Below are 8,326 nucleotides of genomic sequence, written 5' to 3'. Positions count from 1 at the left end.
GGAACCTACATTATCTAAACAAGATGGGCGGGCATTCTCTCGTCTGGATAATTGATTATTTGGTTAATTGATTGAATGTGAACTCGGTCCATTGGGATTGTCTGGACTCGAAGGGAAAGGGAAGGGGTTGGGATCCATTGGGATTGTGTTGGGTTGGAGTGAATGGAAAGGGATGTGTGCTCGATGGGAATGTGTGGCGTCAAAGTGAAAGGTCACGGAGTTCGACCAATTGGGGTCATGTAGAGTTAGACTGAAGGGAGTCGATATGGGTCCAATTGGATGAAGGAGAGCAGAAGTCCATTGTGATTGTGTAGTGTGGGAATGAGTGACAGGGAAAAAGTGAGGACCGCGGATGCTGGAGATCAGAGCTGAAAATGTGTTGCTGGAAAAGCGCAGCAAGGTCAGGGGCAGCATCCAAGGAGCAGGAGAATCGACGTTTCGGGCATAAGCCCTTCTTCAGGAACGAGGAGGGTGTGCCAAGCAGGCTAAGATAAAAGGTAGGGAGGAGGGACTGGGGGGAGTGGAGTTGGGAATGCGATAGGTGGAAGGAGGTCAAGTTGAGGGTGATAGGCCGGAGAGGGGGTGGGGGCGGAGAGGTCGGGAAGAAGGTTGCAGGTTAGGAAGGTGGTGCTGAGTTCGAGGGATTTGACTGAGACAAGATGGGGGGAGGGGAAATGAGGAAACTGGAGAAATCTGAGTTCATCCCTTGTGGTTGGAGGGTTCCCAGGCGGAAGATGAGGCGCTCTTCCTCCAACCGTCGTGTTGCTATGGTCTGGCGATGGAGGAGTCCAAGGACCTGCATGTCCTTGGTGGAGTGGGAGGGGGAGTTGAAGTGTTGAGTCACGGGATGGTTGGGTTGGTTGGTCCGGGTGTCCCAGAGGTGTTCTCTGAAACGTTCCACAAGTCGGCGGCCTGTCTCCCCAATATAGAGGAGGCCACATTGGATGCAGTAAATGATGTGTGTGGAGGTGCAGGTGAATTTGTGGCGGATATGGAAGGATCCCTTGGGGCCTTGGAGGGAGGTAAGGGTGGAGGTGTGGGCGCAATTTTTGCATTTCTTGCGGTTGCAGGGGAAGGTGCCAGGAGTTGAGGTTGGGATGGTGGGGTGGTGTGGACCTGACGAGGGAGTCACGGAGGGAGTGGTCTTTTTGGAACGCTGATAGGGGAGGGGAGGGAAATATGTCCCTGGTGGTGGGGTCCGTTTGGAGGTGGCGGAAATGACGACGGATGATATGCTGTTCATGGAGGTTGGTGGGGTGGTAGGTGAGGACCAGTGGGGTTCTGTCCTGGTGGCGGTTGGAGGGGCGGGGTTCAAGGGCGGAGGAGCGGGAAGTGGAGGAGATGCGATGGAGAGCATCGTCGACCACATCTGGGGGGAGATTGCGGTCTTTGAAGAAGGAGGCCATCTGGGTTGTTCGGTATTGGAATTGGTCCCGCTGGGAGCAGATGCGGCAGAGGCGAAAGAATTGGGAATATGGGATGGCGTTTTTACAGGGGGCAGGGTGGGAGGAGGCGTAGTCTCGGTAGCTGTGGGAGTCAGTCGGTTTATAGTAAATGTCCGTGTTGATTCGGTCGCCCGAGATAGAAATGGAGAGGTCTAGGAAGGGGAGGGAGGAGTCTGAGACGGTCCAGGTAAATTTGAGGTCGGGGTGGAAGGTGTTGGTCAAGTGGATGAACTGGTCAACCTCCCACTTGCGCCCACACTTCCCCCCCCCCTTACTTCCCTCCAAGGCCCCAAGGGATCCTTCCATATCCGCCACAAATTCACCTGCACCTCCACACACATCATTTACTGCATCCGCTGCACCCGATGTGGCCTCCTCTATATTGGGGAGATAGGCCGCCGACTTGTGGAACGTTTCAGAGAACACCTCTGGGAGACCCGGACCAACCAACCCAACCACCCCGTGGCTCAACACTTCAACTCCCCCTCCCACTCCACCAAGGACATGCAGGTTCTTGGACTCCTCCATCGCCAGACCATAGCAACACGACGGTTGGAGGAAGAACGCCTCATCTTCCGCCTAGGCACCCTCCAACCACAAGGGATGAACTCAGATTTCTCCAGCTTCCTCATTTCCCCTCCCCCCCACCTTGTCTCAGTCAAATCCCTCGAACTCAGCACCACCTTCCTAACCTGCAATCTTCTTCCTGACCTCTCCACCCCCACTCCGACCTATCACCCTCACCTTAACTTCCTTCCACCTATCGCATTTCCAACGCCCCTCCCCCAAGTCCCTCCTCCCTACCTTTTATCTTAGCCTGCTCGGCACACCATCCTCATTCCTGAAGAAGGGCTCATGCCCGAAACGTCGATTCTCCTGCTCCTCGGATGAATGAAAGGGAACTGGGTCCTATGGGATTGTGTCGAGCTAATGTGAATGGGGAAGGGGATTGGGTCCATTTGGATTGATCAGAGCAGAAGTGAACGGAGAATAGCTCGGGTCTATTTGCGATTGTGTGGAGTAGGAATGAACGGGAAGGGGATTGGATCCTTTGAGGTTGCATGGAATTGGATTGAGCATGAAGGCAAAGAGGTCCATTGAGTTTTTAGAGAGTGGAAATGAATGGGCTGGGATTTGGGATCAGTGGAATAGTGTAGGTTGGGAGTGAATACAAAGGAGTATGGGTCCTTTGGATTTGTGCACTGGGGGATTGAATGAGCATCAAACTTGACATAATTTGGATAGTCTACAGTGGGAGTGGATGGGAAGTCATTGGAGTTCATTGGGATTATGTAGAGTTGGCAGGTTTAGATTTAGATTTCGAGAATGGGGAGGGGTTTAGATCCATTGGGACATTGTCGAGTGGGATGCACAGGGAGGGGATTGGGTCCAACGGAACTGTATAGAATTATGGTGAACGTACAGGGTTTTTATTTCCAATTGGGATTCTGTATAGTGGGAAAGATTGAGAAGGGGTTTGGAATGACTGGCGCAGAATGGAGTGGGAGCGAGCAGGAAAGGTTTGAACCACTCGGGATTGTGCCGACTGGATGTGAATAGGGAGAGGCAAGGGACAACTCAGATGGTGCAGATTAAGAATAGACGGGTCGTAATTTAAGTCCATCGGGGATTGTGAAAGAGAAAGAGTTGGTGTTTGTTGGTATTGTGCAAACTGGGGGAGAATGGGAAGGGGTTTGGCTCAATTGGGATTGTGTCGAGTTGGAGTGAACAGGAAGAAACCTGGTTCTGTTGGAATTTTGCAGAGTCGGAATGTGTACAAAGTGGTTTGGGTCAATTGTACAGGACCAGGATACAGTGCAGAGGGATTGTGTAGAGTTGAAGGGAAGTGCTTTGTGTCCACTCAGAATACGTAGTGTGGGAATGAATGGGAAATGGTCTTCGTCTACGGGATTGAGTGAGTCGGAGACTGTGGCAAGTGGGTTGCATAAATTGGAAGCTCTTTGGTGTCCATTAGGAATGTGTAGAGTGGGAAGTGAACAGGAAGTGGTTTGGGTCCATAGGGATTCTGGAGAGTGCCAGTGAACAGGGCGGGGTTTAGGTCCATACGGATCGTGTGGAGTGGAAGTGAACAGGATGGGGTGCGGGTCCACAGGGGTTTGTGAAGCGTGGGAGTGAACAGGAAAGGGTTTGGAACCATTAACGTCATGTCGAATTGGAGTGGACGGGAAGGGGTCTCCGTCCATTGGGAGTGAGTCAAGTGGGTGCGAACGGGTAATTGTTTGGGGGTTCATTGGGATCATATGGATAGGGTTTTTGGCGCATTGAAATTTCGGGAGAGAACGGAAAGTGATTTGGGTACATTGAGATTGTGTAGAGTTGGAGTGAACTGGAAGAACCTTTGAACAGGAATTGGTTTGAGTTCATTCGGTTCATGTACAACAGGAGTGAACTGGGTGTGGATTGGATCTATTAGGGTCGGATACTGTTGGAGTGAACGGAAGTGGCTATGTGGAAGTAAAGGAGAAATGGATTGGACCCCCCATTTGGCACCGCAATGGTTAACACTGCTGCCTCAAAGCATCAGGGACCCGGGCTCGATTTCATCCTTGGCTGACTGACTGTGTGGAATTTGCGCATTCATCATAGAATCCCTTCAGCGTGGAAAAAGACCATTTGGCCCAAAAGTTCACACTTGACCCTCCGAAAAGCGTCCTACACAGGCCCACCCCCTATCCAATTCGTGTACACTCTATACTTCCTCCTGACTTATGCACTGAAGCCCAGGCATCCCTGAACACCATGGGCAACCCACCGAGCGTGTACATCTTTGGACTGTGAGAGGAAACGAGAGTAACCGGGGGAAACCCGCACAGACACTGGGAGAATGCAAGTGCTGCACTGACAGTTGCCCCAAACAGTTGGAATGGACGCGGGGTCCCTGGCACCGGGAGGCAGCAGTGCTAACCATTGAGCCACCGTACCACACTCGTGTCTGCATGGGTTTCCTCCAGGTGTTCTGGCTAACTCCCACAGTCCAAAGATGTGCAGGTTAGGGTGGATTGGCCGTGTTAAGTTGTTCCATAGTGCCCAGGGATGTGCAGGTTAGGGTGGATTGGCCATGCTAGTTTGTCCCATAGTGCCCAGGGAGTTGCAGGTTAGGGTGGATTGGCCATGCTAGTTTGTCCCATAGTGCCCAGGGAGTTGCAGGTTAGGGTGGGTTGGCCATGCTAGTTTGTCCCATAGTGCCCAGAGATGTGAAGTTTAGGGTGGATTGGCCATGCTAGTTTGTCCCATAGCGCCGAGGGAGTTGCAGGTTAGGGTGGATTGGCCATGCTAGTTTGTCCCATAGTGCCGAGGGAGTTGCAGGTTAGGGTGGATTGGCCATGCTAATTTGTCCCGTAGTGCCCAGGGATGTGCAGGTTAGGGTGGATTGGCCATGCTAGTTTGCCCCGTAGTGCCCAGGGATGTGTAGGTTAGGGTGGATTGGCCATGCTAGTTTGCCCCATAGCGCCCAGGGAGTTGCAGGTTAGGGTGGATTGGCCATGCTAAATTATCCCGTCGTGTCCAGGAGCAGGCTAGATGGATTAGCCATGGCAAATGCACCGTGACAGGGATGGGGTGCATCGAGGAGAATCAATGTGGAAACGATGGGCTGAATGACCTGCTTCACCACTGTAAGGATTCTATGGTAACATTGCAATGAATGGAAAGGGTCTCTTGCCCTTTGGGATAACGTTGCCGAGCTGGCTAGAAGGGGAGACAGGAAGTTAGAATTTCATGGTCACAAAATGGGTAATGCACTACACGGTCTTTTTAAAAGATGGTGCTTTTTCTGTGCTTAGACATTTAAATTGAAATCTGCAAGCTGCAGATGGAAGGTTTACAAAGAAACAGAAAACAGCTAAAACTGAAGTGTTTGCCTCGAAAGGTCGAGCAGTTCCAAGCAGCCATTTTAACGAAGAAAATCGCCCATCAATTTGAAACAGGCCCTTCGATACCAAAACAAAAAACCGACCAAATTTAAGCCTGATTTTTGTTTTGGCAACGTGGGACCAATCATATTGTAAGAAATGTTGATCTAGCATCAGGGGTGTTAAAAAAATAAGGGGGGTCAGTTGGGCAACGGCCAAAAAAAGACACTAGCTGCCGTCCCCTGGAGATTAGATTACTTACAGCGTGGAAACAGGCCCTTCGGCCCAACAAGTCCACACCGACCCGCAACCCACCCATACCCCTACACCTACCCCTTACCTAACTACGGGCAATTTAGCATGGCCAATTCACCTGACCAGCACATCTTTGGACTGTGGGAGGAAACCGGAGCACCCGGAGGAAACCCACACAGACGCGGGGAGAAGGTGCAAACTCCACACAGTCAGTCGCCTGAGGCGGGAATTGAACCCGGGTCTCTGACGCTGTGAGGCAGCCGTGCTAACCACTGTGCCACCGTGTTGCCCAATAACGGCTCCCTCAGCTCTCCAGAGAGAATTGCTGGCTTTCAACAGACTCCTCTCTGTCAAAGAGAAAACACCGCTTCAATAATAGTGGCAGCGATGACACAGCTGGTGAAGACTCCTGACCAAAAAATAAATAAATCAATGGAGAAAGCATAGAACCTTCCAGAAGACGCGTAATCCTGACTTATTGCAAGAGAATAAATACATTGTTTTGTCACAGTGGGACTTGTATTTATAGGAACAGCATAACATGCGAACCCTGTTTTTGACGTGATTGTGTTAGTAGTTAGGAAGGATTGATTTGGTTTGTTAATAACATTGGTTATTTGTTGATGATAAAGTCGTGTGAGGGATTTATTTTGGTTGACCACGAGATGCCTCTGAAAGCAGGTGACTTGACTTGACTTCATGCACTACTTTTACAGTACGTGGTGTTCCTCCTCGGGTGTCTCGGTTTTAGTTGTCAGAGGGAGTCGACCTCCACTTTATAACAGATCAGGGACTCCGGTCTAGGATCTTGGACTGGGGGGTTTGGACAAATTTGAAGAAATCGAGGGTACGAAAGGACCCAGCAGATGGAAACAGACCTGGGGACTAGTGTCCTTGACCTTTAAATGAAGCTGAAGTGAGAAGTGCAACATTGGGCAATGCAACAACACACAGGCTCTTCGGCCCCTGATGTTGTGCCCGACTTTTATCCTACTTCTATGATCAGAGTAACCGACATGACCTTCACTGTACTGTCTTTCATATGCCTATCTCAGAGTCCTTTAAATGTCCCTATTGTATCTGACTCTACTACCGCTGCTAGCAGTAAATTCCATACACCCACCTCTCTCTGAGTAAAGAACCTACCTCTGACCTCTACTCTAAGACTTCCTTTCACTTTGTCCCCCTTGTGATAGACATTCCCAACATTGGAAAACATCTCTGGCTATCCACTCTACCTACGCCTCTCAAAGTCTCGTATACTTCTATCAAGTCACCTCTCATCCATCGTTCCAATAAGAAAGGTCCTAGCTCCTTCAACGTTTCTTCAATAGACCTCCCCTCCAGGAGAGGGCAGTATCCTGACAATTCTCCTCTGCATCCTCTCTAAAGTTTCCACATCCTACAGTGAGGGAACCAGAACCGAACACGATATTCCAAGTTTCTCCGACTAGGGGTTTTATCGAGTCGCGGCGAAAAACTCAATCTTCCTGCTAATGAAAGCCAACACACCACACACCTTCTGAGCAACCCGATCAGCTAGGGAGAGATCTACGCAGTGAAATAAATCTCAGGGTCAGTGGAGGAGCTGCAAAGGGCAGGATAGCGAGATAGCGCCTGACCTTTCCGAAGTCCTCACCTGTGTAGCTCAGGTTTACTCAGGTAGAATAGAGGAAGTAGGAAACAAAGATAGAATATTGAGAGATGCTGGAGGTAGTCTGCCTCGAATAGTAAGATGTAAAAGGTTTCGTAATATCATTCGGACTGCAAGGTGACCAAAACCGAGCACAATTCTCACAAGTGCGGCCTCGTCAATGACTTTATAACTGCAACACTGCTTCCCAACCTCTATACTCAATGGCTTGACTGACGAAGGCCAATATGCCAAAGCCTTCTTCACTGCCCTATCTACCTGTGACTCCACTCTCAGGAAATTGTGAACGTGGACTCCAAGATCCCTCCCTTCCACGCCACTCCTAAAGACCCTACCTCCAGGAGAAAAAGTAACCTCCTCCAGCCCCGATAGTCCCTCCCGATCACTGTTACCTCTGCCAGACGCTACATCCATCCCCCTATCCTGAAAACGTCCTCTGCCGCTGACATTCCCTCCCTATCTCTGTCATCCACAACACCTCCTTATCTCTGTCACGCCCTCCAGCTTCAACACCCCCTCCTTATCGCTATTGCCTCCTCCAGCCCCTACATCCCCTCCCTATCTCTGTCACATCCTCCAGCCCCTACATCCCCTCCCTCTCTCTCTGCAACTTCCTCCACGCCTATACCCTCTCCCTAACCTAGTAACCCCGTCCAGACGACAACCCCCTCCTTATCTCTGTAGCCTCCTCCAGCCCCTACAGTCCCACCCTGTCACTCTCACCTCCACCTATCTCATAACCTATTCCCTATTCCCTATCTCATAACCCCCTCAAGCCCCTACTCCCCCCTCCCTCTCTTTGTAACCCCCAACAGCACCTTCCCCCCAACTCTGAACACGTTCTCGAGCCCCTACACCCGCTCCCTATGATCATTATCCCTCCAGCCCTGACACACTCCCTAACTCTGTAACTTCATCTACTCCCTCCACTTCCCCTATCACTCTATCCCCTCCAGCTCCTACAATCCCTCCCTATCTCTGTTGCCTCCTCCAGTACCCACACCCTTCCTGATCTGAGTAACCTCCTCCAATCCCCCCACCCTTCTCTATCTCTGCAATGTCCTCCAGTCACTACAACTCTTACCTGTCCCGATAAACTC

The sequence above is a fragment of the Chiloscyllium punctatum genome, chromosome 39, assembly GCF_047496795.1.
Source record: "Chiloscyllium punctatum isolate Juve2018m chromosome 39, sChiPun1.3, whole genome shotgun sequence".
Classification (NCBI taxonomy): domain Eukaryota; kingdom Metazoa; phylum Chordata; class Chondrichthyes; order Orectolobiformes; family Hemiscylliidae; genus Chiloscyllium; species Chiloscyllium punctatum.
The sequence above is the reverse complement of the archived record's forward strand: the minus strand, read 5'-3'. Positions refer to the sequence as shown.